The sequence below is a fragment of the Cryptomeria japonica genome, chromosome 3 (assembly GCF_030272615.1).
Source record: "Cryptomeria japonica chromosome 3, Sugi_1.0, whole genome shotgun sequence".
Lineage (NCBI taxonomy): Eukaryota > Viridiplantae > Streptophyta > Pinopsida > Cupressales > Cupressaceae > Cryptomeria > Cryptomeria japonica.
Genome location: NC_081407.1, coordinates 859056683 through 859073531, shown reverse-complemented (window position 1 = coordinate 859073531; position 16849 = coordinate 859056683). Strand labels below are relative to the sequence as shown.

The following is a 16849-nucleotide window of genomic DNA, read 5'->3' as shown; positions in this document are numbered from 1 at the left end:
ACATAAGCATAAACGCAAATTGTAGCTGAAGAAAATAACAAACATAGATATATAAATATTGTCAAATGTATACAATATTACAAAACTCATGGAATAAAAAATCCATGTCATCATATTATCATCATCAAATGTTTCATACAAATACCAAAGGTAAATACAACTACAAGTCTATGGCTCAGAGGAGCCTGCACCCTCCGGCCCCGGCCCCCTGCGAAGGCGCGTCTAAGGTGGGTCTTGGATGATTCGACTGCCATAGCCCCTCCCCGTGACACCATGCCATGCTCACCAACACTAGGAACATCCGCGTCACTATCTGCCTCTGAATCTCCTGTCTGTGCTCGTGCTCTCCGCTCCTCCTCTACCATGGCTATAGTCTCAACCTCTATATCTACCTGGTCGATCCAATCAGTGTTAGACTCGGAGGTTAAATTTTCTCTACTTCTATTGACGCAGTTTCCCCCCATATTTTTCGACGGGGGTTTGGGGGCAGCGCCCCCAAGGTGGGGTCAAGGGGCATCGCCCCTTGCGGGGTCAAGGGGCAGCGCCCCTTGTGCGCTCGCTGTCGCGATACAGGGCGAGGTCGAGGGGCAGCGCCCCGCGAGGCCAAAAAAACTTATTACAAGTTTGAATTAGGGTTTCTTTGAGAGTCTTCCTTAGGGCCTGGTTTTGCTCTTGTTGCTAATTGGGTCTTGCTTGGTGAGTGAGTATCATTCCTGAAGGTCCGAGCTAGGTCAAGTTGGTGAGTGATAAAGTCTGGAATGTCAACCTGATCTTCAAATGCCCTGAAATTTGGCTAAGTCTGGAATGTCTTGATCCTGAAATTTGACTAAGTCTGGAAAACTGAAGGATCCTCCAAAAACGAGATTTTGCAATATAACTCCTAGAGGCCCGAAACCACTCTCAAACATCCTGACAGTATATATGGAATATAACTTAAAGTATAAGTGACATTTCCTCACTTATACTTAAATGTTATATTCCGTAAAATAATCCTGACGGAGAGACCAAAATGTCAAATTTCGCTCCTGATCCTTCCAAACAAACTTATTACTTTTAAAACAAACTTTTAAAATGTTTTTTTTTTGTCATTTTATTAACCCAGCCAGTAGCCGAGTTTGGGGCTCAGGACTCGCCGAGTCTGGTGATTTTGAGCCAAACTCGCCAACTCGGCGAGTCTGGCGAGTTTACTCCCCAGACTCGGACGAGTCCGAGTCCGAGTCCCTAGGACTCGCCGAGCATGACTCGTACTCGGACTCGCCGAGTCTGGGTGAGTCCGGGCGAGTCCTGTTTCTCATTGTGAAGACAGCGATATCTTTTGTGGAGTGAGGTGATTCATTGGTAGACAATTTGGGGTTGATTTTGTAGAGTATTCAAAGCTATATCAGACGCAGACAGAAAATCGTGGCAGGCAGCCTCCCCTTTGATTTTACTCATTAGTCTTCTAATTAGCATCGAATCTCAGTTTGTAGGACAGCGCCACATTTGCCAAGGAAGGGCGATTAATTTAGAAGAAAAATTAAGGACTTGCAGCCAGCCAATTCATCAGTATATCAGACCTCAGTGCAGCAGCAGGGGCGATCCCTGAAGGAGGTCGATCTATCACATTGGAGGCACCATTGACCTTGATATTGCTTGCTTCTTCAGACGCCTTATCCCAGGTTCACTTGCAAATAGATTTCTTTGTAAATTTTCAGTTTGGTGTGTATTGGGTTTGGACTGTCACTTGTCCTCGGAAGTCTGAAACGGTTAGTTGATATCAGTCCATGTGTTTGACACTATCATTGTAATGTCTTATTGGGCTTTCATATGAATAAGAGTGAAGGAGTATTGGCTGGATCTTATATAGTTGTTTCTGAGGATGTGTGACAATTGTTTGTCATAATGCCAGTCCATATTTGACAGTCAAATTTGTTATGTTACATCTGTAGATAGTTGTCTATGCATTCCATGGTTATCATACTTTCATTTGCAAGACATATGTAGTTGTTCTTTCTTGGGGAAATAGTGTTTGATGTCCTTCATTTTAAACTGAAACTACTGAGACACACATCAGCATAACAAGCAGATTGAAAAGGACAGGTCCGCCAATTGTTTGATGATATTCCTTGCACATTCAGTTATTTATGAGCAGGGGATATTACATGATCTGTTGGTATCTTCCATTTTTAGGTATGACATTATGTGTTTTGTTCACTGAGTACCAAAAGCTTTGAGAATATTGATTCTTTAGATTACAATTTTGTATATTAAGTCGATTCCTCAATATCTTCCATTTCTAGTTTTTTCTTTGATTTCAAATGTTGGTTTCCATGAAGACATGAAAATATGTTAAAAAAGAAAATGCAATGGTTGCTTCTCTTGATTCAGTAGGATGTATATAACAAGTAAAAACTGTACTTACAGGAGCTTTTGATGCTATTATCTGGCTGATGTGAACTTTTCTGGCTTTCTGACCTTGAGAATGGATCCCTAATGATGCACTGATGCTATACTTTGAATATTAACCAGTGACTGGATAGTAGGGGTCGGATTATGGAATGTGAACTTGTAGGTGTCACACATAATAGCTAGCATTTATATAATAATTTTTTATTGAAGTTCGTTAGTTCGATATATGCTCTAAACTCCAGTAAACTTGTAAGATCTAAGAATTCTATCAGTTTTAATGTGTGAGACAAAAAAAATCAATAAGAGGTTTGACTAGAGAAAGATGGTAGTTAGTTGGGCAATAAATAAAACTGTCTCAAATAATATTTTTGAAATCTATGTCTAAAGACTCAAACTAAACTAGAAAATCAGACTTTAACAAGAAAATGACTTTTTTAACGTTTTAACTTATATGCTAAGAAAATAAATAATGTAGATGTGGAGTAGATAGCCAAAGATTTCAATTATGTGATAGCTTCATTATAAGTGGTATAGCATGATAAAAGGAAGACAAAATATACAAATAAAATTGTTTTGCAAACTTGGAGAGTTCTTACCAAATTTGTGAGTTTTTCTGCTTGCTGAGTAACTTGCCAGATACTCATGGGCTGAACTTGGCAGAAAAACTTGCGAGGTCTCCCTGTAGACTTGGCCAATGAAAAAAACTGCACACCCTTGAGAAAACCTTGAATTTTGTGGTTTTTTGTTGTTTTTGTCTTCAACAAATAGTATCTCAGCGACATGAACTGATTGTCAAGTGATTGAAAGGATTTATTGATAGTCGGCTGAAAGCAATAAAGGAAAATATATAAATTATTTTTGGGCTGTGCCTAAGGAAAATAGAAATTTTCCCTCTATTTGATTGAAAATTGAAATGACAAAAACATTTTATTAAAAAAATTGATGATCTATTACCAAATGCAAATAGGTTACATTAGTGATGTGTCAAGGAGATCACATCAACCACAAATTGATACCAAACTAATGATGCCAAAAACGATCAGCAATTTAAAAACTATATGTAAAAGCTAGGTTGCTGGTTTCGGTTTGGGTATGAGGATTCGGTTTGCGGGTTTGGGCAAAAGTTTTTTTGGGTTTGGGTTTGTTTTAGGTTCGTTCATAGAAAAACATATAAAAATAAAAAAAATATATACATATTTGCAGCAGTAATTAATTTCAAAATACACCACTATACTAATAGTCAAATAACATAGCAAAATACACCACCATATTAATAGTCAAATATTAGTCAAACTCGACTAACATGATGTATATTAAAGTTCAAAAATAATAATGTTAGGTGTCAACAATCAGTCATCATTTATCAAATATCATATGGCACATAAAAAATATCATCATCCTCCAATTCCATATTAGATGATCTATGCTGTGATAAATTACAACCATAAATACTGCCACTGGTCACTTGGCATTGGCACTAGCATTGGCATTAGCACTCTCATGCTCACTAGGTGGCTCATAGTCATCATCAACTCCAAGTGTAGAAAGGTGGGAAATGGAAGCATCCAACTCAATATTCTCTGGCTCAATATCCCACTTCTTTGTCTCCCCTTCTTTGTAGGCACTTTCTTTGTGTCTAAGAACCCACAAGTTTGAATGCACAATCATTAATTCCTCCGCCTTTTTTCTATGTAGTCTATTGTGCTTTATTGAGTGGATGAAGGAGTATGTGCTCCAATTCCTCTCAGGTGAAGATGAACTAGCAACCCATTAAGACAAAATTAGAGAGTGAAGAGTTACTAATAAAATTAAAATGCAAATAGAGCTTAAAACTTAAAATATTTTTTTAATAAAACTTGCTATAAATTTTGATCGCAAGAGGTTGTAGGTGCTGGTATGATTCTCTATGGAAGTACTTTAACTAGGAGCATCAACCGTATGCTGTCATGTCCCCTAAATGATTGGCAATTGTATAAAAAATATATTAATTATATTATATAAATCCCTCCATTCGTTTATATAAATAATTAATATACTCTTGCTCTATGAGTAAAAGACATTAACTTATATCTTTTGATTAGCGCTGTAAATAGTGTCTAACTATTACGGGAATTCCAACTACCTGATGTAATATAAAAGGATGGATGATAGCCACGAGGAAAGTGAGCAGAATTTTATAAACATTATCAAACCAGAGATAGAAGTTGATTGTCTGCATGATATCAACCATGGAAGATTGAATCCCCTTTCGTCAGGAACAACCTGGCCTATTGGTGGCGACGAGAAATGTGAGCAGTGGAATACAGTTCGTCGGGCGAGTACCGAAGTACACTGCAGTAGCGTAAAGGCTCCGAAGATTTGCACCAACCATTGTCTGAGACAGAGAGCATTTCCAAAGCACGGTGTCGGGAATGAACTCTGCACAAGTGCGAATGTCTACTATGGTATCGGAAGGAAGGTTTACAATACACATGACTTGTGATTGCCGTGCATACGTGCCGAAGGCTTCCAGAACATAAATAAGATAGACGGTATAACCCGAGTTTGTGGCTAACGATTGCAGTGACGGAATGTCTCCAGAACGCGGAATGAAGACATCTTCACCATCAAAACCCGTTGCCTGAGGCAACATCGGGAGTCATCAAACAGAGCAAGTGAATGTATCCAGTAACCAGATCGTAATTATTGGCCATGCGATTAAGGATCAGAGGGAAGCAAAACAAATGGTGTTGAGTTCCACACGCTGTCAACCTATGAGCAAGAGGTGACGCTTCCGGGAGACCTCAGCAAAAGTCTGGCAATACAGTTGCGAACCAACAGGTGCACTTGTAGTGTTCGATTATATGAAATTAAACATTGATTATTCAAATCAAGATTATGTTGGTTAAAGAAGGCATGAAAGTTAGTTTATATGCATGGATCATACTATTGAGACAAAATCATAGTTGCATGGAATATACGATTGATTGAAAATCTTATATGAATGGAATTCACTGTTGAAAGAAATCATAGACAACTCGAAATCAACCAGTTTAATGAAATAGCACAACACTATATTTTGGGAATACAAATGTATTACATTCAGATCTAGTAAGGGATTTCACAGTGGTATCAAAGCTCTAAATCTTGCCAGCCTGTAGGGTATCTTCAAAAAACTTTAATGCAAACCTTCAGAAAACTTTAATGCACAGCTGAGTATGCACCAAGGAAATTATAATTTCCGAAGTACTAGGGCTCGTCAAAACAGGTTTACAAATTCTCCTTTTGCACAGAGTAGTACATCTATTCCGTTTGAAATTGAAAATAGCCACACAGAAACTGACAAAGAAATTATCTTTGAAACCAACATGGGAGACCCAGATAATAATAGGGATCTTTTGGCTGCATTAATCAGAAGTCAGCAAGATATGCAAGATAATGTTAACAGAATGACCAATTTGATGACCCAGATATACGATTGATTGAAAATCTTAGATGAATGGAATTCATTGTCGAAAGAAATCATAGACAACTCGAAATCAACTAGTTTAATGAAATAGCACAACACTATATTTTGGGAATACAAATGTATTACATTCAGATCTAGTAAGGGATTTCACATATGCTTGTTCTGAAGAGCATCAAGACCACAATCATTTGTGCTTGTAAAACCCATGAACTCAGCCTTGCTGTATCCCACATGTCACGATAAGCAAAGAGTCTATGAAGGGCTGCCTTGTACTCTTGAGCAACTTTAGGATCTTTATATGGGGCAACTCTTTTGGCAACAATAGAGAGTTGAGAACTATAATATTTGGGACTCAATGCAAAGGTAAGAAGATGCAATAGAGTGGTAATTTTGTTCCATCTCTTTACCATGTGTTCGTGTAGTTCTTTGAAGAATTTTTCTTTGAGATTTTACTCTTTTGCATTTATGATGATTTTCATCTTCTCAGTCATTGAGTTGATGCCATCATATATGTCACCCATACAAGGCCTATTCATGTTAGTCTAACGAATCATTCTCAATATAGGTTCAGTGAGATTGAGGAGATAGTCAGCAGTATCTCACCAAATGTCACTGAGGATCATTTGCTTAACTTTTTCTGCTCTTGTAGTCCTAGATTGCTTCCATATGGACCAATTTGGGCTGATTACCATGTTAGAAAATGCGTCACAAACCTTCAAAAGCAGTCTCAACACAAGTGTGTTGGAGGCAAAACGGGTCTCAACAACCTATTGCAAAATTAAAAAAAAAACATTAAATTTACAAAATGTAAAATTAAAATAAAATTTAAAAATTTACTAAAGTAAAACATATTTATTATTTAACTTACCTTCAGTAGCTCCAATCTTGAGAATTTTTTAAATATGCCTTGTGACATATGGTGGTTGGTGATGAACATTTAGATCTCTTTGGCATCAGCATACACTTTTTTGATCCATTCAATTTTGGTGCTAATTTTTTGTAGCATTAGATTGAGGGAGTGGAAAGTAGAAGGTGTCCAAAAAATCTATTCGTAATGTTCCTCAACCAATAACCCAACGACCCTACACTTTTTGGTATTGTTTGTTATAACTTGTGCAACATTTCGAGGGCCCACATCCTTAATGGCTTGGCAAAGAATGTTAGCAATAAAAGCACTATCCTTCACATGTCCTTTACAATCTACTACTTTCAAAAACATTGCCACTTTAGGGGACACTGCAATAACATTTATCAATGGGAGATTTCTGGCATCTTTGCATCCATCAGATATGAGGAGTCCTCAACATATTTCAAAAAGTCCTTTACATATTTCAACTCGTGATTCCTTTATGGGCTTCAAGGAGTCCTCTACATATTTGAAGGAACCCTTTACATATTTTGACCTATGAATCCTTTATGGGCTTCAAGAATTCTTCTCCATCTTTCACCTCTTTGTCAAATAAGATACTATGCATCTTCTCATTACCTGGGCCCTTGTGTCCCTTTGGAGTCTCATTAGTTTGTCTCATCATTTTTTGCCAATATGGTGAGCGAACAACATTGAATGCCAATCCATTAGCATAGACACATCTAGCTATGTCTTGATTGGCTATTTCTCTAGACTCATTGTGAAATGCTTTTTCCAGTGGTCCCTTTGATCTCTTATTTGTAGAGGTTGCAGGTTGTTCTTCAGGTATGGACAAGAATGGATGGCCCTCTATAGGTTGAAGATTGGAAGGCGATGAAGAGGCCTTCGATCCTTTCTTAGTCTCTAGCAAAGGATGAGTCGTAGCTTGTTTCCTTGTTGCTTGGTCTACTTTTGCTTCCTCTTTAGTATATGCCAAGTTTTGTTCATTCGTAAGAAGGCCTTTACTATTTGGGGTGTTGGGACGATATTTATTTATTTTGCTTTGTGATTCCTCCACTTGGGAGTTATTCAACCATTTCAACACATTTCCAAAGGGGAGAGTGTGGGTTTGTTTTGAAGCGGGGTTGGCTCCCTGAGCTAGAAGTAGATGTCATTTTAATACCTAAGACAACAAATTCTATAAACAACACATTTGAAACAAACCAAAAAGAAAAAACTTCATAACAAAACTAGAGAGTTCATTTGTAAAAAAATTGTAAGGAAAAAAAACCAAAAACTTCAAAAAACCTACCACTTTTGAAGAAATCTTCCTCTATGATCTCTTTGATAACTAGTGTCTGCTACCTCTTAATCAATGTCAGAAGTGACCTCAGTGTAATGTGCTTTACCTTTCCCAAGGCACCTGTGACCGGCCTCCCATGGTTGCTTGCAAGTGAAACACTTCTTTCTTTGCAACTCATTCCTCAATTCAAAGTCCAACTTACATGATGTAGGCTTAGGCTGATTGGAAACTCTCACATCTGATTTAGCTTTTGATTTATTATTCATGAAGTTCTGTTTTTGTGGCTGATGTGTAGGAGGTGTCATTTCAAGATCAAGTGCCCTTAGGATCGCATCTTGAAGTGTGATAGGCTTGAAATCCCTCACCAAACCTCGCAAAGTAGCATCCAAACCTTCTACAAATAGCATTACCACTCGCTTCTCCAACATTTCAAGAACCATAACCACAACCTTTTGGAACTCACTGATGTAGTTATCAACATCACCATTCTACGTAATCATTGCCTATTCTCTGAAGTACATCTCTATATCCTTCTTGTCAAACCTTGCAATCAATTTTCTGTTGAACTCATCAAGACTGAATCGATGCATGGTTTTGTGTCACTAGACCATGATGCCACCGATTGTATGTTGCAGCCTCCAAATGCAACCTTGCAAACTTAATTGCTTCCTCTTTTGGCATGGGTTTGAGGTGAAAAGCGTATCCAGTTGTGTATCCAAGCACATGTTGTGCTTTTCCTACTGCCATCAAAGTTTGAAAGGGATAGTTTGCTTAATGGATGCTTGTACTCCTTATGTTGAATTCATGGTCGTTGTTCTTGTTGTGTCTTTTTCATATCCTTCCACTGGTTCATTTATTGATTCAATGATATCTCATGTCTAACTGCATCAAGAAGTGCATCGTACTCATCATATACTGGTACAACCTCATCAACCAAGGGCTGCTCCTCTTGAGGTTGTGGTCCTTCTTCTTCCTCTTGAGGTGTGAATGTAAGTTTGAAAGGTCTATCCAAACTATTGTTTTTGGCTCTCCTTGGAATGTGATTACCTGCATTTCTACCATGACCTGCAGTAGTCTGATTCACCTTGAGAGTATTCATATTTTGTGACATTTGCCCCATGGTAGTGATCAACTGCTGTCATGATTGCATTAAGTGCTGCATCATCTACTTCTGTCCACATGCAAGATCATTCAAAATATTTTTCTACATTGCAATCATCATATCTCCTCTCAATCCTATGTGGACTCTCCAAATTGCCATTGTTTCCACTTCTATGACTGCTGGAAGGGGCTGCTTTGTTGCTAATGCTTTTTGAAATGTATTCTCTTCCGGATACTGACCAACAAACTGAAATTCCCATAAGGTAGTAACAGTTCGTCCTTTACTGTTCTTAGTTTTATAAGGCGGATTATAGATGCCTCTTTTTCTGCAAGTTTTAGTAGGGTCTGGGTGGTTTTTTGGATATAGATTTTCTGGGATCGCATTTCACCCTTTGGGAAGTAGTGAGATTTGGACAATATGGAAGGGGTTTTTTGTTTAGATGTCTTTGGATGTAAGGGTAAAGGTGATTATGGGTTATGTATGTAGGAAAAGACTATAATTGGGCAAAGATGCAGTCTGGAAGCCCGAAATTTTCTGATGTAATTTCTCTATATTATAATGCAATAAAAAACAATTATTATCGACCAAAAAAAACAAACAAATTGAAATTCCCTTCTTTTCTCTATTTAATAATACCTCTAGCTCTGTCACTAATGTTCATTAACCCTCAGGTTGGCAGGTATTTGGCTCTGATACCATTGTAAGATGTCACTAAGATCCCGGTCTTATTGTCCCCCCTTCTTGGTATATTCACTCACCAATATTTTGTCAAATTGTTCACAGGTTTTTGAAAACTGTTTGCAAGGGTATGGGTTTCAGTTTTATTGGTAAAGAACTATGCTCCGTGGAGTTTTGGGGATGAGGACGCGAAGGGAATGACGAGATGTGTTTCCAGTATAGGGGTACTTTTGGGCCACCTTTTATCGAACGATAGGGGACAACTGTAAAAAAATAGGGCAATTTTTAAAACTATAGAGAAATTTCAAATTCTCTTATCATAATATCGATAAAGGATTCAACATAATTGTTGTAGAAGCTTAACACATAGCAGTAGACTTGAATTAAGATTTCACATGAGAATTGACAAACAAATTAACAAAATTCAAATGCTTTCATGGTCAATGTGCATACATATTATATAAGAATTATAACAAAAATGCCCGAAGGCTCCAAGTTTCAACTATGAAATGACATAAACATAGAACTAAGAAACTATATTGCTGTTTCCAATCAGTAGATGGTAGGTCTAAATCAAGATTCTCTAAGTCACTGCTAGTATAAGGGGTTGCCTTAGGCAATGGAACCTCAACCAATCCCATTGGTGTCTCCTCCTCATCAATTTGCATAGCATCTTCAATATTAACATCCCAATGTAAGATTGGAGTTTGATAATACTCAAGAGTTTGCCGCTCTTGTAGCCACAAAGCACCATGTACAGCCACTAATTTCTTTGATTATCTAGAGGTAAGGTTGTTCCTCTTGATTGATTGGATGAAGCTATATGTGGACCAATTCCTCTATGCAACAGAGGAATTGACTACTTGTGAAAGAAGATGAACGACAAGTACTCTCAACTTTGGTGCATCTTGGCCATGCCATGTCAGTGATCCAATAGGGTCGATTTGAGCTAATGTAGCCCTATTTGAGCTTGCTTCTGCTTTGCTTACGGTTGGCGACGAAGATTGGTAAATGCAAGCCATTGTGTGCGAAGTAAAGTAGATTCCTCTTCATTATACATTTTTGCAAGGGCCCTCATGAAGCCTTTTCACCTCTTCATCATTAGATGGAGGTACTTTCCTAGGTCTTGGTGCATACCATTTGGGATTGAGTGCATTGGCTGCCATACGCAGCAAGGTGTTCATAATGTTTCACCGTCGTGCCACAGTGGGCCTAAGTTGCTTCTCATAAAATCCCAAAGTAGGGTCCTGTTATGATGTATTCACACATCGCCCCATTGCAAATGGGGAACCCTACTTTTTGTTTTTAGGGTTAGTCTTCCTGGCTTAGTCGTTTGGGTCTTGGTTATTAATCTTTGCATTAGGGAATTGCCAGAGAGCTCATTGGGATTGAATAATCTCTTTGAGTTGAGATGAGTTAGTAGGTGGTCCAGGTCAGGGTCTCTTTTGAAAGCTTCCTCTTGTTAGGCTTGGGAACTTGTTTCTGGGGCTAAATCTTGATTGATAGTAAAGGAATCTTTGTACCTTGCCATGAGTCTAAGTGAAAATCCAATGGTGGCCTTGCCTTTAAGACCTATGTCATTTAGTCAAGGGAGTGAATAAAGATATGTGAGTAAGTGTTGTCAAGGATTTCCCATTTGAAGGTTTGAGTTGGTCAAGTCAATAGATGATGAAGTTCTTGTACTCTAGGGCGTTGATTGGAGAAGGACTAACTTGAACTCGCCTTAAGGAATGAATTTGAGCAAATCTGGACTTAAAATTAGAGGGAGAAATTGAGAATTTGGGTGAATAAACCAAATTCGCAACTGACCCTTCCAAAGGGACAGGAGCGAATTTTTTAAGGAAGATACCTTGCTCCTAAATTGAAAGGAATTCTTACTCCAAAGTTTTGATGGAGGACAAATTAACTTATCCATGCCTTTGAAGAAGTACAAACATCATGTTTGAGCTAGTAAATGGGAGAAGTGATGAAGAATTTGACCAAGATTGCCAATTTCGCTTCTGACCCTTCTAAAGGGACAGAAGCGAATTTCCTTAAATCTCCCTTTTTATTCCTATTTTGCATCATAAAACTTGTTCCCATGGTGTGATTGAGGGAAGGTTAATTTATCCACGCCTTCAAAGTGAATTAAGTGATAAAAGGGCAAAGAATTTATGCAAAGGACCTAATTCCTCACTAGAGACATTGAATGGTGGTCATGCATGGCAAGAAATGGATTCAAAAGTCTCGAATTTGAGCATTATTGCAAAATTCGCTCCTGACCCTTCCAAAGGGACAAGAGCGAATTCTTTAAAACTCCTCTTTTATGCCTAAGTTTAGACTATAAACCTTGCCCCATGGCGATTGGAAGAATGTTGATGGTTTGAAAGTGAATTGTGACCTAGTAGAATGCCTTTGAACCTTGAAAAGAATAAGAATTTGAGCTTAAAGAAGGATTTTGCTCTTGACCCTTCCAAAGGGTCCAGAGTGAATTCTCCCAAGGACCTCTCTTGGTCCTAACTTGGACTATAACCCTTGCTTCCAGGCCTCAATTGAGTGAAGAATGATCTATCCATGCCTTATAAATGAACTAAAACAAACTTGAAAACCAAAATGAGAGAAATTTGAACCAGGAAGCAAATTTCGTTCCTGACCCTTCCAAAGGGTCCAGAGCGAAATTCCTAGGAGGTCTTGTGCCTTGCCTAAGCCCTTGAGCGAAACCTATTCCTAAGCATTTTTGAAGGCAAATGACTTGTTTTTGGTGAGAAAAAGGATGATAAATGAATTTCTATGAAGGAAAATTGAGTAAAATGCCCATTTCGCTCCGGACCCTTCCAAAGGGTCCAGAGCGAATTTCACCTAAGCTCCTGACCCTTCCAAGGGGTCCAAAGCGAAATCCTTAGAAGGACTCCCTATTTCGGCTAATGCACTAAAAGGATCTTGTTTTAATCTAAATTGAGGGCGAAATGACTTGATGGTGATAGAAGGAGGTTTGAAAAGTTAAGTTCAAGGCAAAGTAATGATGAATGGAAGATGAATAGCATCAAAGGAAGAATTTCGCTCCTGACCCTTCCAAAGGGTCCAGAGCAAATTTTCCTAAGCACCTATTTGCTCTTTGTTTGGGGTCAAAATCTTTGTTCCTTTTGATAGAGAGAGAATTGATGTGTACAACAAAGTTAAGTGATGAAAATGTGAGGGTTTTGAGCAAAATGCAAAATTCTCTCCTGACCCTTCCAAAGGGTCCAGAGCAAATTTCATCTAAGCTCTTGACCCTTCCAAAGGGTCTAGAGCGAATTTCATCTAAGCTCTTGACCCTTCCAAAGGGTCTAGAGCGAAATTCTTATAAAGGCTTAATTTCTCACCAAAAGCATTGAGTGGACATCACTTTGAGGGCAAATGGACTTGATTTGAGATGGAGGGATGACCCAAAAGCTAAGACTAAGAGCAAGGTTGAAGGAAGTGATGAAAGTTTGATGTGCAAATAGCTACTTTGCTCCTGACCCTTCTAAAGGGTCTAATGCGAATTCTCTTGAAACCTCCTTTTGCTCCCAATTTGCATCAAGCCTAGCGTTGTTTGAGGTTGATTGAACTTAGAGCCATCCTTAGACATGCATTTCAGTGAGTTGTGGTCGCAAAGTGTGAAGAATTTTTGCAAAAATGCAAAATTCACTCCTGACCCTTCCAAAGGGTCTAGAGCGAATTTCTTCAAGATACTTTGTACCTTGCTTAAACCCTTGAACAAACCTATTCCTAAGCATTTTTGAAGGCAAATGACTTGTTCTTGATGAGAAAAGGATGAGAAATGATTTTTTATGAAAGAATTTGTGCAAAAATGCAAAATTCGCTCCTAACCCTTCCAAAGGGTCCAGATCGAATTTTCCTAAGCACCTATTTACTCCTTGTTTGGGGTCAAGATCTTTGTTCCTATGGTGTGGTTGAGAGAGGATTGATGTATACTTGCCTTGAGAAGACAATTGAAGCAAAGGAAATAATGAATTTGAGACTAAATGCAAAATTCACTCTTGACCTTTCCAAAGGGTCCAAAGCGAATTTCATTATAGGTCCTGTCCTTGGAAAGGGTCTAGAGCGAATTTCTTCTAAAAGTGTGTCTTTTCCTCCTAGCTTCAAGGGAAATTGATTCAAATATCTTCTTATTGATGATTCAAGGTAAGAAATGCCATGTTAGAATGAATATATATCATGTATTCTTAATCATCTTTTGTTCTCTTTGTAGATCAAGAAGGCCGAGCTAGAAGGAAGAACAAACACAGACAAGGAGGACGTCATTAGGAAGATTCATCATCCTCAAAAAGCCCTTTAAGCGCATAAAATAAGACTCAAAAGTGCTAAAGACTTCAAGTGTTTAACAGTTGCAAGCAATGGAGCTAACCATCCTCAAGGACCTCATTCTACCACATAGAGAAATCACAAAAATCTTACAAACATTTCAAGGTGATATGAGCTACTAGAGGAGTGACTTGACCGTGAAGAGGCCTCATCAAGCACAAGAGAGTCAAGGAAAGGTACGTCATTCATCAAGTACATCAAGGACGAAGGAGGATCAACCAAGGTCAGTGCAAGGGTACGTTGAAGAAGCAGATAGTTTCAGAAGAATTAATCAAAGTTAGCTTTTCATCATCATCACATTGAATATCAAGAAATACAAATTTCCTTGACTAGGCACAAACGCTTGCGGACGGAGGCGCAAACTCCGATGTACCTACCCCTGTTTCCTATTGGTTCTCATGCATTGCATGTAATTCTCTCATTGGCTAAGGGAAGTTTGTTGTAACAAACCCTAATTAGGGTTTTCATCTTGTAATCCGAGCGATTAATTGTAAATCAATCAGAGCCATTGAAATGTAAAGAGCTCTCTATATAAAGCTCTGGCTCTTCATTTGTAAAGGTTAATATTTGATGAATAGTCAGTAGAATAGTTTGTAGCAAAGAAATAGTGAATAGATAGCAATTAGAGTAGATTAGGGAGAGAAGGCAAGAAATTGTTGCGTTAATTGTAAATGAACTCCATTTTCATTGAAGTTATGGTGAAGTGTGTTATTTCTTTGCAATATGCATGGTTTCTTGTTGAATCTTCATTTTAGATGGTAAATGATTAGACTGAATGAAGGAAGTTACGGAATGCACTCGTGTGGAATCTGCCTTGTCCAAACCACTAGCCTCTTTTGGATTTTAAGGGCGCCTTGTGTGGTCAACTGGCATTGAATGAGCTTAATCTCGAATTGTTATGCATTAACTTGAATGGTGATTAGTGTCTGATGGTGTAACGATTTGAACATATTCGAAGCATCCCTTAGAAGATTGCACTAAGCTGGTGTCGAATTGTTTAGTTTGATGGTGAGACCTAGCCCAACAGGATTCCGCCTAGTCGTTCATTTATCTTCTTGCATTATAGGTCTTAGATTAGACTCTCTAAACCCTACACCTTTTGCTATTTCTTTATTCTCCCCGGTGAGTAGATAGGAATCGAGTTCCGGCAAATCAAGCTTTCCGGTATACAAACATAAGTCCCCTTGTGATTCCAACATAATCACATCAGACCAAATTGAGCTTATCCACATGTAGAGATCCTACATACTAGAACCTTGGAGTTATTTCGATTGATCCTTAGGTAAATCTTCAGCATACAAATAACTTTGTTCAAGAGAGGATAAAATACCTTGGTATTTTATTCTGTGTTCGCATGTGCATAAAAAACACATCAATAGGTTCCTGCTATGAATTACTTGCTTGATCTGTCCAAGAATGCCATCAAAGGTCTCATAAATATCTCCAAGGCTAGGAGAGTCACTATAAACATATCTAATCACTCGCACAATAGGCTCAATGAAGGAGCAAACATATCTGCAAGTGCAAACATGTTACAAAAATTACAATCATTAAAAAGAATGGACATGTTTCACAATTTAGAAACTCAAATTAAATTATTAAATTAACATTTAAATATTAAATAACAAAATCAGCAACGTCAATTTTCTTACCTCATTGTGGACCACTAGATATCATCAAGGATTTTTGTTTCACACTTCAATGTTCCCTATTTGTGAATGCCCTAATATAGCCCTAAATCACAATTTCCAAGCAAAACAAGAAATAGAATAGACGAACATTAACTTAATCATATGATATACCTAATTAATTCAACCATAGGGAAGCTATAGGATAAGGTTAGTTGATAAGGTGCCTTAGTGATTCTCTACCCTAGGTCCAAGATTGGCTTGGCCTCACATGGCCCGTGCCATCCATATGAGGTGGTGTAACTAGTGAGGTGTCCTATAACCGTTTCCCTTCATCTTGTCATCCAATCACACTTCTTATGATTGGACTCCTTAGTATTTTGATCAACCATGATAGAGGGTTGAGGTTTACTTACAATAGGGTGCCCCAGAAGTCCAGTACCCCTTGTACCCCTTTTGCCTCATGGGACCATTCGGTCACCACCATGAGGTGGCATACCTAGAAGAGTACTGCATCACCATTACCCTCCTTGTAATCCCTCATTGTCCCTATCGTGGCTGAATATAATAGTCAAGTACGATATATAATGAATCCTAAGCAGTCATAAACATACAACTTATTATAAACAGTCAGATATATTTTATAAACAGTTATAAACAACAGCATATTATTAGTCATCAATGAGCAGATAACATTCATCATGCTGTGCATAAAGAACTTGTACCCAAACCCACAAGTATATTCAAACTGTTGTATATTTAATTATTAATATTCAATCTGATTTCATTCCCTGATTTAGGTGTCCTCCTAAATCTGCTCTTAATGCCTTACATATTTTATTCCCTCTTTTCTCTTGCCTTTCCTTTAAATGATCTCTCATTTATACTTTATTGGTGGAAAAGTCACAACCTTTCATAGGAATTAAAGTACCACCTTCCATAACAATTAAGTTGCCACTTTTCATTTCTGCTTTTGAGAATAATATACTATTCTAATTGATCTCCCTTCCCTCCTCAAATGAACCTTCTTCCCTTTATACCTTCCCATCTCTTCACCATGCCTGCCCCTTGGCAAGAGACACAACCTTTCACAATTAGCACCCTTTGAAATAGTACAACCCTTCATAAT

At 38.1% G+C, this 16849-nt stretch overlaps 1 protein-coding gene across 2 annotated transcripts in view; it reads left to right on the top strand.

The window, feature by feature from the left end:
* LOC131066678 (carboxypeptidase SOL1) overlaps positions 1-16849 on the top strand; it is a 232369-nt gene that overhangs the window by 149389 nt on the left and 66131 nt on the right. The window lies entirely within an intron of this gene.